Genomic DNA, 16,429 nt, shown 5'->3' with positions numbered 1-16,429 from the left:
CTCTTGATAAAATCCACTTATGAAACAACTCCAAAGGTACACACTGCCTTCCTTCCCTTTCACATCTTCTTACTTAAATAAAAGTAAGGTGGGGGCTAAGGGCAAACAGAAGGGAGGGTACACCTTCTTCCACTACCTGAACAATCTTCCAGATATATACAACATAACAGAAAATGACCTTCATTACCTAAGAAGTAAAAGTATATCCTAATCTTTAATAAACCTAAAGATTTAAGATGGGGCACCTGGGTGGCTCAGTGGGTTAAAGCCTCTGCCTTTGGCTCAGGTCATGATCCCAGGGTTCTGGGATCAAGCCCCACATTGGGCTCTCTGCTCAGTGGGGAGTCTGCTTCTCCCCACCCCCACCTCTGCCTACTTGTGATCTCTGTCAAATAAATAAAATCTTTAAAAAAAAAAGATTTAAGATTAAAAGTCAAATTAAAGAGAACCAATAAATTGTTAATAATTTTTAAAATGTTATATATTCACTAATTCAAAATTTTTCATTCAAGAAATTTATATCAGGATTTGTGACAAAACAAAGCACACACAAGAGAGATTAAAGTTTTCCCAGGTACAGTTCAGTCCGAGGCTGACCAAGTCTTCTCTGCTCTGGGTCCACCAACAGATGATAGATGTAGGATCAACAGTTCCCACATGAACACAACACCAACACGGCAAGTACAGAACAAATCTGTCATTTCCAGGTGCCCAAATCCTTCCCTGTTACGTTTCAAGTACTAGTCTAGCCATGGGGCCCAGAAATCAGTCAGCCCCTCACTCTAGAGCAGGTCCTAACCCACGCTGTACTGAGCTTCTGCCGTACGCACACCCAAACACCACCATCTCCTGGGCTTTTACTTCAAAGCAGCCATCACCAGCAGGTAAAAACTATGCGGTACATACACACTCGCTTTGTGGTATGTCATTTCATAAATTTACATAATAAAATTATTTTAAAGTCACAGTTCAAGCATTAATTTTTTTTTATAAAGATTTTATTTATTTATTTGAGAGAGAGACCGAGTGAGAACATCAGAGGGGGAAGGAGGGAGAAGCAGACACCCCGCTGAGCAGGGAGCAGAAGCAGGACTTGACCCCGGGACTCCAGGATCATGACCTGAGCCAAAGGCAGTCGCTTAAACAACTGAGCCACCGAGACACCCTCTAGCATTAATTTTTAATGATAACCTCAATTTCACAAATTAACAAAGGTATTTTTTAAAGTGATAGACTTAGTTACTAAAATTTGTATCAAAAACTAGAAGAAAAGCCAGAAACAATTCCAAATCTCCATCCAGACATCTGAAAGATCAGAGGGAAAAAATGAACAGTGCTTCTGTACAGTCCTGGGTCACTGCAGGAGCTCAGCCACGGGCTGAGTGACATCTCCCACATTTCCTCCTATCCATGTTCACGCACGAGCAGGCCCAGCCGTCCCTGCTGCTCAGACACTAACAGCACCAACGGAGTGGGCAAGACACTGGAACAGACGGGCTTTGGCCTGGAGTTAGGATTAACGGTTACATTCATGACAAACGGTACAGCATGTGGCAAGCCAGGCAGGAAACGCTACTTTCCATTAAATACAATGCAGAATAAACCAATCACCCTAAGCCAGTTTGATAATGAAATAACTAAAGCGAAAGTTGTGCCAAAATGCAGATTCCCCTGTCAAAATGGAAATACACTTGAGATTTTCTAGACCGTAAAAACAGTTGCTAAATTAACATTAAAACAAAGTAAATTTCTGTCATAATACTTTTCACATCATTTAGAAATAGAGCATATGAGCTGTTTTGCATTAAAAAGCACTGACTTAAGGGGGCACCTGGGTGGCTCAGTGGGTTAAGCCTCTACCTTCGGCTCAGGTCATGATCCCAGGGTCTAGGATCGAGCCCCGCATCGGGCTCTCTGCTTGGCAGGGACCCTGCTTCCCTTCCTCCTCTCTCTCTCTCTCTCTCTCTGCCTACTTGTGATCTCTCTCTGTCAAATAAATAAATAAAATCTTTTTAAAAAAAGGCACGGACAGGGATATCCACTTCAGACGTGAGGGAGTAACTAGTACAGGAAACGCACCCCGCCCCCCGCCATGTTAAATAGAAAAATGGTCAAAATCCATGAAACTACTTTTTTTCAGATCTTGAGCCAGTGAGCAGCGCAGGCCTGTGAGCCCCATCACCCCCTCTCTGTCCAGCTGGGGGCACCCGTGGCCCAGGGCACAGGAAGGGAAACCAAGAGCGCAGGAGCCTCAGGTGGTTTGAGAGAAAACTCCAAGTTTTGGGAAGCTGAGAGGCTGAAATTTGCAAGGCAGAGCATCAAAGAGGATAAAGTTGTAGAAAATGAGTTTCAGAAATGTGCACAGAGACCAGAAGATGATGGGACAGTACGTTTAGCTGAAAGAAAAAACTGCCAACCTAGAATTCTGCACACACAGCCAAAGCGTCTTTCAACAGTGAAGGTGCTTATCGAGGAAAGAACGGAGAGGCGAGACAGGAGACGCCTACGACCCAACGCAGCTCTGCGGTGAAAAGGAACGAGGGGAGCCCGGCTGGCTCAGGCCGCTGAGCACCCGACTCCTCGTACAGGCCGTGATCCTTCGGTCACGAGATCGAACCCCACGCTGGGCCTCGTGCCGGGCGTGGAGCCTACTCAAGAGTCTCTCTCCCCCGCCAGCCCCCAACCCCTCTCAAAAAGTAATAATAATTTAAGAAGGAGTGAATGACAGACACGCACCACGCGGATGAACTCAGCAATGCTCTGCCGAAACTAGCCTCACGCAGCTCGCACACCGTCTGATTCTGCTGACGGGAAACCCCCGGGGCAGGCACAACTGACCTGGGTGGGGGACAGCGGTGGCCAGGGCTCAGGGTGAGGGCGGCGGCAGGAGGCGGCACCTGCAGGAAGGAACCTTCAGGGAGAGGACAACGGTCGACGTTTCAGGACGCATTCGGCCAACGGCGGACGCGCGGGGCACAGCTCGGAGGCGGCGGGCCCGCGGGCCGAGCGACCAGCAGTCCCCCACCGAAACACGCCCGGAAAGGAGCGAGCGGCGGCCGCCACACACGCGCTGAAACGCGCGGGGCGGACCGCGGTGCGGAGGAAGGGAGAACCAGCCGTCCGCGGGAGACACGAGAACAGTAACCCGTCCCCGGGGCCCGCGCACGTTCACCAGGAATTCTTGCGACTTGGCCATTTGTTTGAAAATTACCATAATGAAACGCTGGGTATAAAAATAAAGACAAAGCTACACTTCAGAGGAAAAAAAAAATAACAGGACAAAAAGGCGCATGAGCCTTCCACAATGGTTACATGAAGATGATGGAGCAATTTCTCCCACAGATAATTAATTATGAAAATCAGACAAATTCACTAAAAACAACTATTTGAAGAACGGGGAAATGACTGAAGGCAGGCAAGCACTTGAGAAGAATTTACTGTCAGAACTGCCCCTGCATCTGGTACAAACTAGAAGTATCTGTCACTTTCCTGCCCGGCAACACTAGGAGCCCCAACTCCGGAGGCCAGGGCTGCAGCCTCACTGTGCCATCTTCAGGCGCAGCAGGGTGGGTATCAATTTAAGGGGGAAATTTTGGAAATCAGAGGGCTGCAAAACGCTTAGCTCCAAGTCTGAATGTAAATGCACAGCCCAAATCCCTGGCAGACGGTCAAACCGCGCATAGGCACGACAGCCCAGGAAGCACAGAGGCACACACGAGAGGTGAAGGCTCGCCCCTAAAAAACGGAGTCACCCCGGGACATCTGCCAGCCTGTTGCGCCTCTGATTCAATGTGCTTCCCAACCCAGGGCGAGCTTTAGTGGCAGAAAGTTAAAGTCTCACTAGTATGAGGTCTTAGAAGAAATGGGGGCTGGGGGCCAAATGAAATTTAGAGCAGGGGTGCTTGAAGCAGGAGAAGCCCAAGATGGGTCCCCAAATCTGAGAGTACATTCTACTCCCACCTTTGACTAACCACCAAAGTACAAAGATGCATGTGAGACTGTCCCCCCAGGGGCCCAAGAAGGAAGGGAAGGGAAGGGAAGGGAAGGGAAGGGAAGGGAAGGTTAGGTTAGGGGGGCTAGATAGGGTGGGGAAGGGAGGGCAAAGAAGGAAGGGAAGGGAAGGGAAGGAAGGAAGAAGGAAAGGGATGGAAGGAAGGAAAGGAAGGAAGGAAAAATGTCTCAACTAGAAGCCAGTAAAACTGATCAGAGACCTCACCAGCTCCTAAAAATATAGTAAGACGTTTGCATCTTGAGTACAGATACGCATGCCCGTGTGCACACACACAGAAGGCGCGGGGAAGCAGTAACACCGGTGACAAAGGAGACACTCACCATTCAGATCTTGACCTCTCGACTCCATTTCCCACCAAAAGGAACCAGGGATCCTTGAAGAAATAGCTGATTCCATGACGGGGCAGAGAAACTACAAGAAATGCCGGGGGTATCTTACTGTTCCAAAAGGAAGGAAATGCTCAGAAAATAACAGGGACATGTCAAAACAACCCAGGAGATGATCCCGGGAAGGCCTAATCAGGAGGCATCCCAGCATCAAAATGAATGACAGGTACAGACTACAAGCCACTGGACCAAGCAAGAATCCGTGGGGCGCCAGCGGGTGAACAGTGAGTAAGCGGGCAAAGGAGGGCAACTCTCCTTACCGGAGAGCGCCAGCCGACAGGTGAGAGGGGACAGCACCCCTGCTGCGGACCGTCCAGCAACAGCTGTTTCGGGCAAGAATCATTGGTGGGGACCAGATGATCAGTCTCGAAGTCCGAAAGGTCACACAGCCTCAAATACTCCCTACAGGTTCTTCATCAGTTCCAAAGGATGACAGCTGCTGTTAGAGTGCAGCACGGAGCAGAGGCCCCACCTGATCACCTGACACCAACAATCCTCAAATGTCAGAACATCAAAATCATTTTAGGGCTTGTTAAAAGCAGAGGCTCAAGCCATGTGTTTCTGTGTTTCTGACTTAGCAGGTCACGAACAGGGTCCCAGAATCCGCAGTGGGGTCGCCCTCAGCCGTCACAGAACAAGCCGACGCCACGTGCTATCCTGAGACGGACAGAATGGATCTGGGAAACAACACGGTGCCCCGAGAAAGGCACGGTACCACCTCTCCGAGAGTCCAGCCCCTAATGCACCATCTGAGTTTAAGCATGAGCAACACCGCAGGAGCCCAAACAGAAGACTGACCTACAAAACAACCGGAACAGGCGATGCCGTGACAGAGAAAGGCCGAGAGACACATCCAGGCTGAAAGACCACACGTGAGTCTAGACGGGCCCCGCACAGAGGAAAACCGCCGTCGGTAACGGAGCAACTGTGAGTATGGACTGTATGTACGCCAGAGAACACGACAATGTGAGATTTTGCCAATTTCATGACGGTACTGATTATTTTTGGTCATATGAAGAGCCTTGTTCTTAGTAAATCCTCCCTGAAGTATCGAAGGGTAAAGGGCAGAACCTTAGGCTCTGAGGGCTCTGCGGGCACATCTGCGGCCGCAGCCGGGGCCGGGCGTGCAGGCGAGCGTCCCAAACGCTAACAGCCACGGAATCTGGGCGAAGGCTGTCTGGAAGCCGGCCACGCAACTCCTTACAGCTTTTCCGCGAAAGAAAACATTTCACTTAACAAACCAACAACAACAACAGGGAGCAGCAGACTAGCAAAGCTGGGAGCAGGGCGCTCGGAGGCTGCCCCCCCACGGCCCGATGTGGAGGAAAGAGGCAGTAGCGGGGCCAGCACACACTGAAGACGACTGTGTCCGACTGAGGATCCCGGGTCATCCAGGAAAGCCAGAACTGACTTTACTCTCTTCCGGCAAATCTTGTTCAAGATGACCTGGGAAGCACCCTTTGGAAAAACAGAAGAAAACAAGCACGGTTGAACACTCGCACGTGCTCCCCGTGCCCTGGCGTTCTACTCCGCACTCACAGCTTCTCAGTGCAACAGTGAGTCCCACTGCAAGTGTTAGCAGACGCCGAGCGTGCCAGTGACCCTCCACCGTGTCGTACGGCAGCACGCACTGCCAGGCCGCACGATGACAGCTGCAGCAGGACTGCCACCTGGCTGACAGCAGCTGGAAATGTCACATCCCAGCACGGGCCAAGCCTTCAACACCAGTTAAGGCAGAGATTCCCACAGCAAAACACAGGGACGGGGCCGGACAATAAAAAATGGGGGCAGAACATCCTGCGCTCTCTTCTGTTCCTAAACATAACTGTCAAGGAGGCGATGAGTGCGTATTTCCTGTGCGATGACCGAGTACAGGGTTACCGGAGACCGTGAGGCCAGCCCCCAGGATCCAGGGCCACGTGAGCCGTGCACAGCAAACCTGAGGCAGCTCAGGGAGCGCCTCTTACGGGGCCGTCACTGCGTCACGTGCCCCATCGCAACCACACACAGCAACATCCTCTGACCATAAAATAACGAAGACCTCACCATTTAAATGGATGGCCTTCTTGTTTTCTGAAGTCAAACGAATTTTGATTTTTAAATGAAATTCCACAACGTTCCACTCGAATCCCCCTCCATGCCCACTGTTGTGGCTTTGCTAAGAAGGGTTTACTAGGACAAAATGCTAGCCCACGGCTCTGCAGGAGACCACAAAGTAATACATACCAGGCAGCCCCCTCACGTACCGCAAAGAGACTGATTCACAGTCACAGCTAGTCCTTGAGGTGGCGCTGGCATGTATCACTTTCTGTGCACATTCTTATGTCCGATGGTTTAAAACGTAGTTGTACCGTACAACCACAGCTGAATAAAGACAGAGCGAAGACTGTGTAATTAAGCTTGTCATGAGTCAAAAAACACTTTTTATTAATTTTTAAAGCTAGTAAAACTATTTTTCTCCACAGCTACAATAGCTTGAACATGGACTCTTAAAAAAATTTAACTTTTAAAACTTCTTTTACGGGGGCGCCTGGGTGGCTCAGTGGGTTAAGCCTCTGCCTTCGGCTCAGGTCATGATCCCAGGGTCCTGCGATCGAGCCCCGCGTCGGGCTCTCTGCTCAGCAGGGAGCCTGCTTCCCTTCCTCTCTCTGCCTTCCTCTCTCTCTCTGCCTGCCTCTCGGCCTACTTGTGATCTCTTTCTCTGTCAAATAAATAAATAAATAAATCGTAAAAAAAATTAAAAAAATTAAAAAATAAAACTTCTTTTACATATGTGCTAATTCTATGACATCTATAACATGGAACTGTGTCATACAAAAACAAACCACATTATGAAGCCTTCAGGTCGTGAACAGGAATACAACATCAACCAAAGACTCCAAGGTCATGTGTTTTCAGAAAGTGTGCTACAAACTTCCAGGATACCTAACCCAGAAAAATAAAATTTAATCCACTAGGAAGAAAAAGTGAGCTCAAGTGTGTGCATAAATGTGTGTACCTGTGTGTGTGTATATACCTAAGTCATCTACCTTTCTCAGGTTCCGCTTTTTGAGGTAAAACTTGCATCCAGTAAACCAGGGTTCGCTGGGTTCTAACCGACACGCGTGGCATATAACCACCATCACAGGGAAGACGTGGCCTATTTCCATCACCCACAAAGTGCCCTCATGCCCTTTTGTACTCAATCCTCTCCTCCCTCCCCTGGGCCCCCTGCAACCACTGATCCGATTTGTCCCCACAGTTTTGCCTTTATCCAAACGTTCTCAGGGTGGAACCACAGCGGTACGGAGCTCTGTGCCCGCCCGCGGCACAACACTCAGGACAGTCGCCTGTCGAGGCGTCAGCGGTCAGTGCCTCTGTGTCGCCGAGCGCGCTCCTAACCGCAGAAGGCTCCCAACTGCTCACCACTTCCCACCCAACGGACCTTCGAGCTATTCTCCATCTCCAGTGACTACGAACACAGCACTGTAAGCATACACAGCCCTTTGTGTAGACATAAATCTTCATTTCTCCCAGGTAAAGGCCTCCGTGTGGGACTGCTGGGTTGTATGAAAAGTATATATTCAAGTTTACAAGAAACTGCTGAACTATTTTTCCAAGTGGCTATAACCTCTGCGTCCCCACCAGCAAAGCAAGACCTAGTTCTGGCTGTTCCACCCGCCTGCAGCCGGGCACTGTCCCCTTCTGCCGCCTTGCTGTGGGGGATGGGAGGCACTCTCACAGGACTGCAGCGCTACCTCACGGCGACGGTCACGGGCGCTTCCCTAAAGATGAAGGACGGTCAGCGTCTGTGTGCTTCTTGTTAGCTACAGGAAATGAAATACCTAATCGAATCTTCTGGCCATTTTTTCAGCTGAATTTTTTGCTGAGACCCCCATCCTTTTTAATAGACAGTTTATCAACGAAGAAGTGATGGAAAGTTTGTGTATTTTCTTAAACCACTTAGGATGCATGAGCAGCAGACACAGATCTAAAATGCTTCCTTGCCATCCTACTCCCAACCCTACTTGCCCCTGCCCCCATACCTACCATATGCCAAGGCCGGTAGAAAGAAAGAAACATCCTTTCTCGCCCTTACTCGGCAGAGTGTAAGAATCACAGGAAAAGCTGCCTGCCTCCTGCTCGGTCGGAAACAGACCTGTTTTCGCATTTTTATGAGTCTTCAATGAAGCCACGATCTTTCTTCAATATGAGCAGGAATGGGGCGCCTGGGTTGTTCAGTCGGTGAAGTGTCTGCCTTCGGCTCGGGTCATGATTGCAGGGTCCTGGGATCGAGCCCCGCATCGGGCTCCCTGCTCAGTGGGGAGCCTGCTTCCCTTCCTCTCTCTCTACCTGCCTCTCTGCCTGCTTGTGCTCTCTCGGTCAAATAAATAAATAACATCTGGAAAAAAAAAAAATACCAGCAGAAACACAATGAGAACCTCGTGCAACGGTCGGCAACCCTAGTGACAACGCATTCCTACACGGAGGAAGCGCGGGTGGCGCCTGACAATGCTGCCCGCCTGCAGGCCGCTGGTGGGGTCTCTGTCACAGGCAGGGCCCGCACACAGGGGCACCACGTTCTAAGCTTTCGTGTAAAGGGACAGGAGAGCCTGCGGTCACCGCATGGAGCCTCCGGGGGACAGTGTGGAATCTGGCTGGGGGCTCGCCTCGACAGCAGGGGCAGTGAGCACTACCCTGTTGCCATAAGAACTACGTACGACTCGAGAACGCACGATGAGCGGCGCGCGTAAATGGCCCATATCACAACTCTGCGAATTCCCCGACGTGCGATTCTGAATCCCAAACGTCACGAGTACTGGAAAGGCAAAGGGCGTTCTTCGCGAAGCTCTGAGCACGAAGCGGAAGCGTCAGACTACAGGCGGCATGCGGGCACGGCGGACCCGCTGAAGCAAACCCAGGGTCCTGACTGTCCATGAGAGCAGCCAGGCAGCGACACAGAGGGTGGCCCGGGGTCGGCAGTCCTGGAAGGCATTTATGGACTTTATTTCGTACAACTCTGCCCCAGCACTTCAAACCGAGCGATGCTTCTCTTCAGCGACGCCAGCCCGCACGTGCTTGGTTCTGCAGCCCTCGTTGCCAGCGGGCCTCCCGAACGGGGCCCCAGAAACCAGGGCTGCGCCCTCCTGCCCCTCCCACGATGCCCCCAGCCTCCCCGCACACCCTCCTCGCGTCCAGCGGGACACAGAGCGGCTTCTGAAATGTCCCGCGGTCGCGCATCCTGCCCCGCCCGACAGCCGCAGCAGGGGCTGCCATGTCCACACCTGCATGACAATGGCTGGGCCAACTCCTTGACAGACAGTCCATAAAGATTTCTCCATGAACCGGTATGTGAAATCAACAGGTTAAGATTATCTCTTGGATTAAATGTCTTAATATAGCCTATGCTCAGGTTTTAAGAAAACATTAAAAATTTATGACGGGGGATGCCTGGGTGGCTCAGTGGGTTAAGCCGCTGCCTTTGGCTCAGGTCATGATCCTGGGGTCCTGGGATCGAGTCCCGTATCGGGCTCCTTGCTCGGCGGGGAGCCTGCCTCTCTCTCCGCCTCTGCCTGCTTGTGTGCTTTCTCTCTCTCTCTTTCTGACAAATAAATAAATAAAATCTTTAAAAAAAAAAATTTATGATGGGGGCTCCTGGCTGGCTCAGTCAGTAGAGCATATGACTCTCGATCTCGGGGTTAAGGGTTTTTTGTGGGTTTTTTTAGATTTTTTATTTATTTGACAGAGGGAGGGATCCCCAGTAGGCAGAGAGGCAGGCGGGGGGTCGGGGGGGAAGCAGGCTCCCGCTGAGCAGAGAGCTGGATGCGGGGCGCGATCCCAGGACCCTGAGATCGTGACCGGAGCCGAAGGCAGAGGCTTAACCCACTGAGCCACCCAGGTGCCCCAATCGAAGATAAGTTTGAGCCCCACATTGGATGCTTACTTTAAGAGATTATTTAAAAAATAAAATCTTTCAAAAAATAAAAAAATTTATGACAGTGTAAGGACCTATTTAGAAACTGTCCCTGCTCCCCTTCCCCCAGGGGATTGACTTGGAGACAAGTCCCGGAATTCACGTAACAAAGCCCAGATACAAGGGTGGGTCAGGCCAGGTGGAGACATCCGATCAGTGGGGGGTTGCATACTGTCTCTCTGGTTACCAAGGAGTATGGGCCCAGCCCTTTGGGCGCCAATCCCAATCAAGGTGTAACAGGCTGGGTCAAATGTCTACTAGGGTAAACTGTAACTCAAATGGTCACCTAGCATCACTGTGGAGTTTCCTGTGTGTGTTACAATCTCATTGGCCACCTGTGCAGGGCCAGGCCTGACCGCATGGCCTTTGCTCTTAAAAGCTAGTCTGTGAAACAGAGAAGGGTCGCCCTCTCTTGTAAGAGGTGCGGCCCCGAACGTTCGGTCTGATTCTTGATGCTTGGCGCGAAATAAAGCTTTGCTTGACCTTCGCTTTGTATCAGTCTCGCTCCTTTAATCACGGACCCATTATTGGGGCATAACAGACAGATGTTTAACAAACTGAATGTCCCATTTCCCATGGAAACCTATCTAAAGCTCTTAAAGGAAGAGTCTGTAACTAAGTTAATTTGTACCACCTAGCAAGGCACCACAACACAGGCTTTGCAGGTTAACAAAAAGGAACACGTCTCATCCAGCTCTGCTTCTCACTTTCTCCACCTGGAATGCCTTTCCCCACCTATCGCAAATCGCGCTCACCCTTCCCAGACCAGCTCCCTCAGGAGGACGCTGTCCCCCTCCCTCTGAGCCTCCGGTCACTGTCTTCCCCATCAGCATTCTGTTCCAGCAGGATCTGCCCGGCACAGCTCAACCCTGGTACCATCTCTAGCAAGCCAGCAGAGCAACCTGTCCAGCATGCAAGAAAACAGATGTCCCTGGGGGTGAAGACAGAAGTAATATGCCTGAGCACACAGAAAATTTTATTAAGAGGCCTAACTTACGAGCTGTCCGAAAGAGTGAGAACTCTTAATAATATCAAGCAAACAGGGGCGCCTGGGTGGCTCAGTGGGTTAAGCCGCTGCCTTCAGCTCTGGTCATGATCTCAGGGTCCTGGGATCCAGTCCCGCATCGGGCTCCCTGCTGAGCAGGGAGCCTGCTTCCTCCTCTCTCTCTGCCTGCCTCTCTGCGTACTTGTGATCTCTGTCAAATAAATAAATAAAATCTAAAAAAATTAAAATTAAAAAAACAATATCAAGCAAACAGGAAAAAAAACCAGTGGTAATTGTTAAGTTCAAGAAAATAGGAAAACAAACAGTTGAACAAAAAGGAAATATATCACGCTACACTAACCGGCTCAATAGTGAGCAACATTCACGAAGTCAGAACAATTAACCAAATTATGGATCTAAGCAAAAACTGTGACCCAACCACGTGGGGAAGATGGGAGTTCAAAACGCGACTTTTTCTCAAAGTGACACATCAAAGACCCCGCCCCTACACAGCTACTGCTAGGGACTGTGGACATGCACTGCAAGGAGCCGCTCACCGACCTTTCAGGGCTCTCTGACTTCTGAGCAGGTGCGCATACCACCCTCTGACAGAAAGAAATTTCTAAGAAAGAAGAAGAAAGAGAATCTCTAACAGAAGCATTTCAAGCAGGACATAAGTGTTTTCCTGCAACTTCCAACCTCGCTCGCTGCTCCCTTTCCCCCTTCAACAGTCTCTCTCCGAACCTCAGGAGGCAGCCAGCGGACAACAGCGTGCGTGCCTGGGACCTGGCACCACGGCCCGCCGGCTCCGCACTCTCGAGAAAGCTCCGGTGAGCTCTGACCCTGCGCCTTCGCCACCCGCAACATGGAAACACCACCACGGACCTCAGGAGCCCGGCAGGGCTGGGCTGCTCAGCACCCAGACACCGAGTACACCCTGGACCTAAGTCACTGGAACCCTTTCTCCCGCTTTGACCGCCGTCCGGGTGGGCCTTCCCTCTGACCAGGCCCCCACAGCGCTGCCAGCACTGCCACAGCGCCGTCCACGTCACCAAACTCGAAGGCAAACCTCAGTGACCTTTCCTGACACGTCAGAGAGTGGACACATCCTCCTCCTGGGACTCTCTTCCCTTCTTCCCGGGGTCTTCCTCACACCCACTCGGTGCCAGCCACTGCTCACGTCTATCCAGGAGCACTGGCCTGGGCTTGCTTGTCTTCTCTGCACTCCCTCCCTCAGTGAGCACAGCATCACCTATCTTCATTGCCACTTCCAGCCCCGACCCCTCTCCCAAGCTCCGGATGCCCACTTACAACTGCCCCCATGACAGCTCTGCTGGGGTCCCTAAGAGAATCACGAACAATGCCTACAAGTGAGCTCCCCAGCTGTCCCTCGAAACCAAATTCCACCCACAGCCTTCCTCCCCTTCTAGTTGCCCAGGCCAAGAGCCTTCTAGTCAACTCAACCCCTCTCTGTGTCCTCACACCCCTTATGCACTCTGTTAGCAAATCCTGCCGCTTCTACCTTTGAAATACATCCAGGGCCCCACTGCTTCTCACCACCGCCAACTTTCCTGCTCCAATCCAAGCCCCCACTGCGGCTCACCTGCTTTCCCAAATGGCCTGCCGACACGTCTCCTGGTTGTCCCCTACTCTCCCCCACTCCCCACCCCCGGTGTCTGTTTCCAGCACACCAGCTTTTCAAACCTCAGCCGATTCTCAGGTCTGAACGCTGAGGGACAGCTGCCCTCTGCAGCCGAGAGCCGGCACCGCCTGACCCTCGTGACTCTTTGTTTGGAGAAATAGCCCCGGAACCTCAGAGTTCAATCTATGTCAATTGTTCTCAGCGGTCCTGACACCAGAGAAGCTCTTTTTTCACAAAATGGGGGTTTTCAGGCTGGTCTCCGAGCAACCTCCCTTTCTGTCTCCTGCCTCCCCACACACCATTAACCCTGTAAACAACGCCCATACATACTCCAGCAACTCAACTGCTCCGAAACTTTCCTTCCCTTTCCTAGAATTCTGGCTGTAAAACACCTCTATCCCAAGCTTCTGCCTTATAATGCAACGCCCCAAAACAAATCACGAACCAAGAACCTGATCCATCCCACAGGAGCTCGAGTGGACGGGGGCACTCAGGTCCATCGGGGGACGCGGATCTCAACAGAACATCGTCAAGCTGGTGCTGTACGAAGCCAGGCTGCCCCACGCGGCCTCACCACGTGTCCAGAATTGGGGGAAACAATGATAGAAACCGTGGTTATAAGGTTATATTCCCAGGTTTACATCTTTCAAACAGGAGTGGAGGGGAGGAGAGTGCTGAAGTAGAAGCAGATTATATCGCGGTGCTCAAAGCTCTCGGGAGCCATGGACAGGCCCACAGTTCCCCATCGGGCCTTTGTTCCAGCGCACATCACATCAAGAAGAGAAGTTTTTGTGTAATTTCTGTTAAACATGAAACTGTCTCGTACTCTACCACACGAACTATTTTAATAGCTAATACTGCTGGAAAGTTATACTTGATATTCTCCCTCTTGTTTGGATCCACTAAGAAAAGAGAACTTACTTTGTGGCAAACATTAAATACTCCTTCCTCCAGCATTTAGTCAAAACCACCTATGGGCCAAGCAGAAAACATGCAGAGATCAAGTAACAGAATCTTTGCTCCTAAAGATGCAGAAGCAGACTTATACCCAGTAAACACAGCGCACTGTTACAGGAAGAAACACTGAACGTGCAGGGAGCGTGGGGAGGCGACAAGGGGTGTGAGCAGCGGGGCATGGCCTTCTCCAAAGACAGCACAGTCATGCCCCACACCGCACTGAGCAGGTGCCTCTCGCAGCCAAGAAAGGGCAGAAGGAATTAGAGAAAAGGAGCAAGACTTCCAGGACTTACTTAGAAATTGAAACTGCAAGACATAATTTCCCTTCCCTAAAACCTAATCATGGCAGAAACGAAAGTAGGCTTGGGGGAGAAAGGGAGAAAGTGAACTCACCCCCAGAAGGAAATGGAAAAACCGTCCAGGGCCCAGCCCCTTGGATATTTAAGACAAAGACACTTGCCAAAGTCAAACTCAACATAATTATAAATGATCCTGAATTCTGAGTCCACGAAGTCTAAACTCATGGCACCTTAATCAAAGCAACGTACCAGTAAAATAAAACGTTTACCAATGCTAACACCCCAAGAGAGGTGTAGGAACCTTCCATCAGCTATCCGTCCTTGATTTGCCACTGGGCCTACCACAAAGAGCAGCCTTTGGAAATAAGACTAACTGGGACAGAATCTCAACTCTACAACCTCTCAACTATGGAGTGCAGCACAAGTGCCAAGGTCTTAACAAAATTCGAAATTTAACAAAATACAAATAACCCAACCTCTGGGGCTCAGTTTTCCTCTCATTAAAGTGGGGGAAATGCCACCAAATATTCACCACTACCATCTGCAAACGCTGACCACATTTCACATTTCTTATGGCGTCTTCAGCACAACCGTGGGAGAGCGGTCCTGTCGACAGCACCCGTTGTCGGAGGAGAGAGCTAGGTTTAAGCAGTCAGCAGTGGGCACGGACAGAAGCTAGGTTTCAGCAGTTAGTGAAGAGTTACTAAGCAAGCAGCCAAGCCAACATGTGAATCCAGAGCCCGTAAGAAGACGCGAGTAAAAAGCACACACTCCAAAGCCAGACGAAGTCTGAATCCCAGCTTTGCCGTTTGCAGAGTATCCTTTAACCTCTGTTTCAGTTATGCAAATGTGAGACACGGCAAAGGCAGCCCGGTCCTGGGGTTGCTGGGGCCCACAGTGTTCCGGAGCACGTGCTCCTCCCCGCACCTGCTTCCAATGTTACTGTCCCGGGCACTACTGCTATCCTGCCCACCTCTGCCCACACATAAAAGCCACTAAACAACCAATATTTCTCCCTCACCCACTCGGCAAGACCAACCGGCTTCTATCTGTTTTTAATATGTGTCAAAGAAACCCTACAACAGATGAAAGAAAAGTCAAAACGAAACAAAAAACCAAGACGCAAATATAGCAAGAGAATTATACTCACAGATCCGAAGGCCGTGGTAACTCTGTGAAGAAATCAAACGTCGGTTTAAAGGAAATGCTCCTAGTTCCTCTTTCCTCATTCCATAGTCCACAGGGAACCTGACAAGGAGAGAGAACACGCGCGTATAAAACCACCGTCCTTTCGCCTTTTTGAAGCTCTGCTGCACTCACCACCTCAGCCAGTTCTGTCACCTCCCGGGCACGCCTCCTGCGCGGCACCGGGGTGAGGGGTAAAAACAGGACACCGCGTCCCTGTCTTCAAACCTACTGTCTATGTAAGAAATACATGTGAAGGGGGCTCCTGGGGGGGCTCAGTGGGTTAAATCCTCTGCCTTCAGCTCAGGTCATGATCCCAGGGTCCTGGGATCGAGCCCCGCATCGGGCTCTCTGCTTGGCAGGGAGCCTGCTTCCTCTCCTCTCTCTGCCTGCCCCTCTGCCTACTTGTGATCTCTCTGTCAAATAAATAAATAAAATCTTTAAAAAAAAAAAGAAATACATGTGAAGCAACTGAAAGCCATTAAAACATATCAATAACCATAAATTAATAGAGGGTAGTTAGCTAACAAGTGCTCGGTACAATGATGGAGTATAGACATCTATTCCACTGCCTCACATTAAAATTATACTAAAGAGGGGCGCCTGGGTGGCTCAGTGGGTTAAGCCACTGCCTTCGGCTCGGGTCATGATCTCGGGGTCCTGGGATCGAGCCCCACATCGGGCTCTCTGCTCAGCGGGGAGCCTGCTTCTTCCTCTCTCTCTGCCTGCCTCTCTGCCTGCTTGTGATCTCTCTCTGTCAAATAAATAAATAAAATCTTTAAAAAAAAAACACACCTTTAAAATTATACTAAAGAGATACTTTTTTTTTAATTTTTATTTTTATAAACATATAATATATTTTTATCCCCAGGGGTACAGGTCTGTGAATCGCCAGGTTTACACACTTCACAGCACTCACCGTAGCACATACCCTCCCCAATGTCCATAACCCCACCCCCCCTCCCAATCCCCCTCCCCCCATCAACCCTCAGTTTGTCTTGTGAGATTAA

At 50.5% G+C, this 16,429-nt stretch overlaps 1 protein-coding gene across 5 annotated transcripts in view; it reads right to left on the bottom strand.

The window, feature by feature from the left end:
• The window catches only part of PTK2 (protein tyrosine kinase 2), a 251,367-nt gene that overhangs the window by 210,293 nt on the left and 24,645 nt on the right, over positions 1-16,429 (bottom strand). For all 5 annotated transcript variants that reach the window (XM_047725233.1, XM_047725252.1, XM_047725232.1 and 2 more), the window contains one exon: positions 15,385-15,482. The gene's annotated coding sequence lies outside the window, so the exon portion shown is untranslated. The remainder of the gene's footprint in view (positions 1-15,384; positions 15,483-16,429) is intronic.

Source organism: Lutra lutra, chromosome 4 (genome assembly GCF_902655055.1).
Source record: "Lutra lutra chromosome 4, mLutLut1.2, whole genome shotgun sequence".
Lineage (NCBI taxonomy): Eukaryota > Metazoa > Chordata > Mammalia > Carnivora > Mustelidae > Lutra > Lutra lutra.
This window is presented reverse-complemented; position numbering and strand designations above follow the sequence as displayed.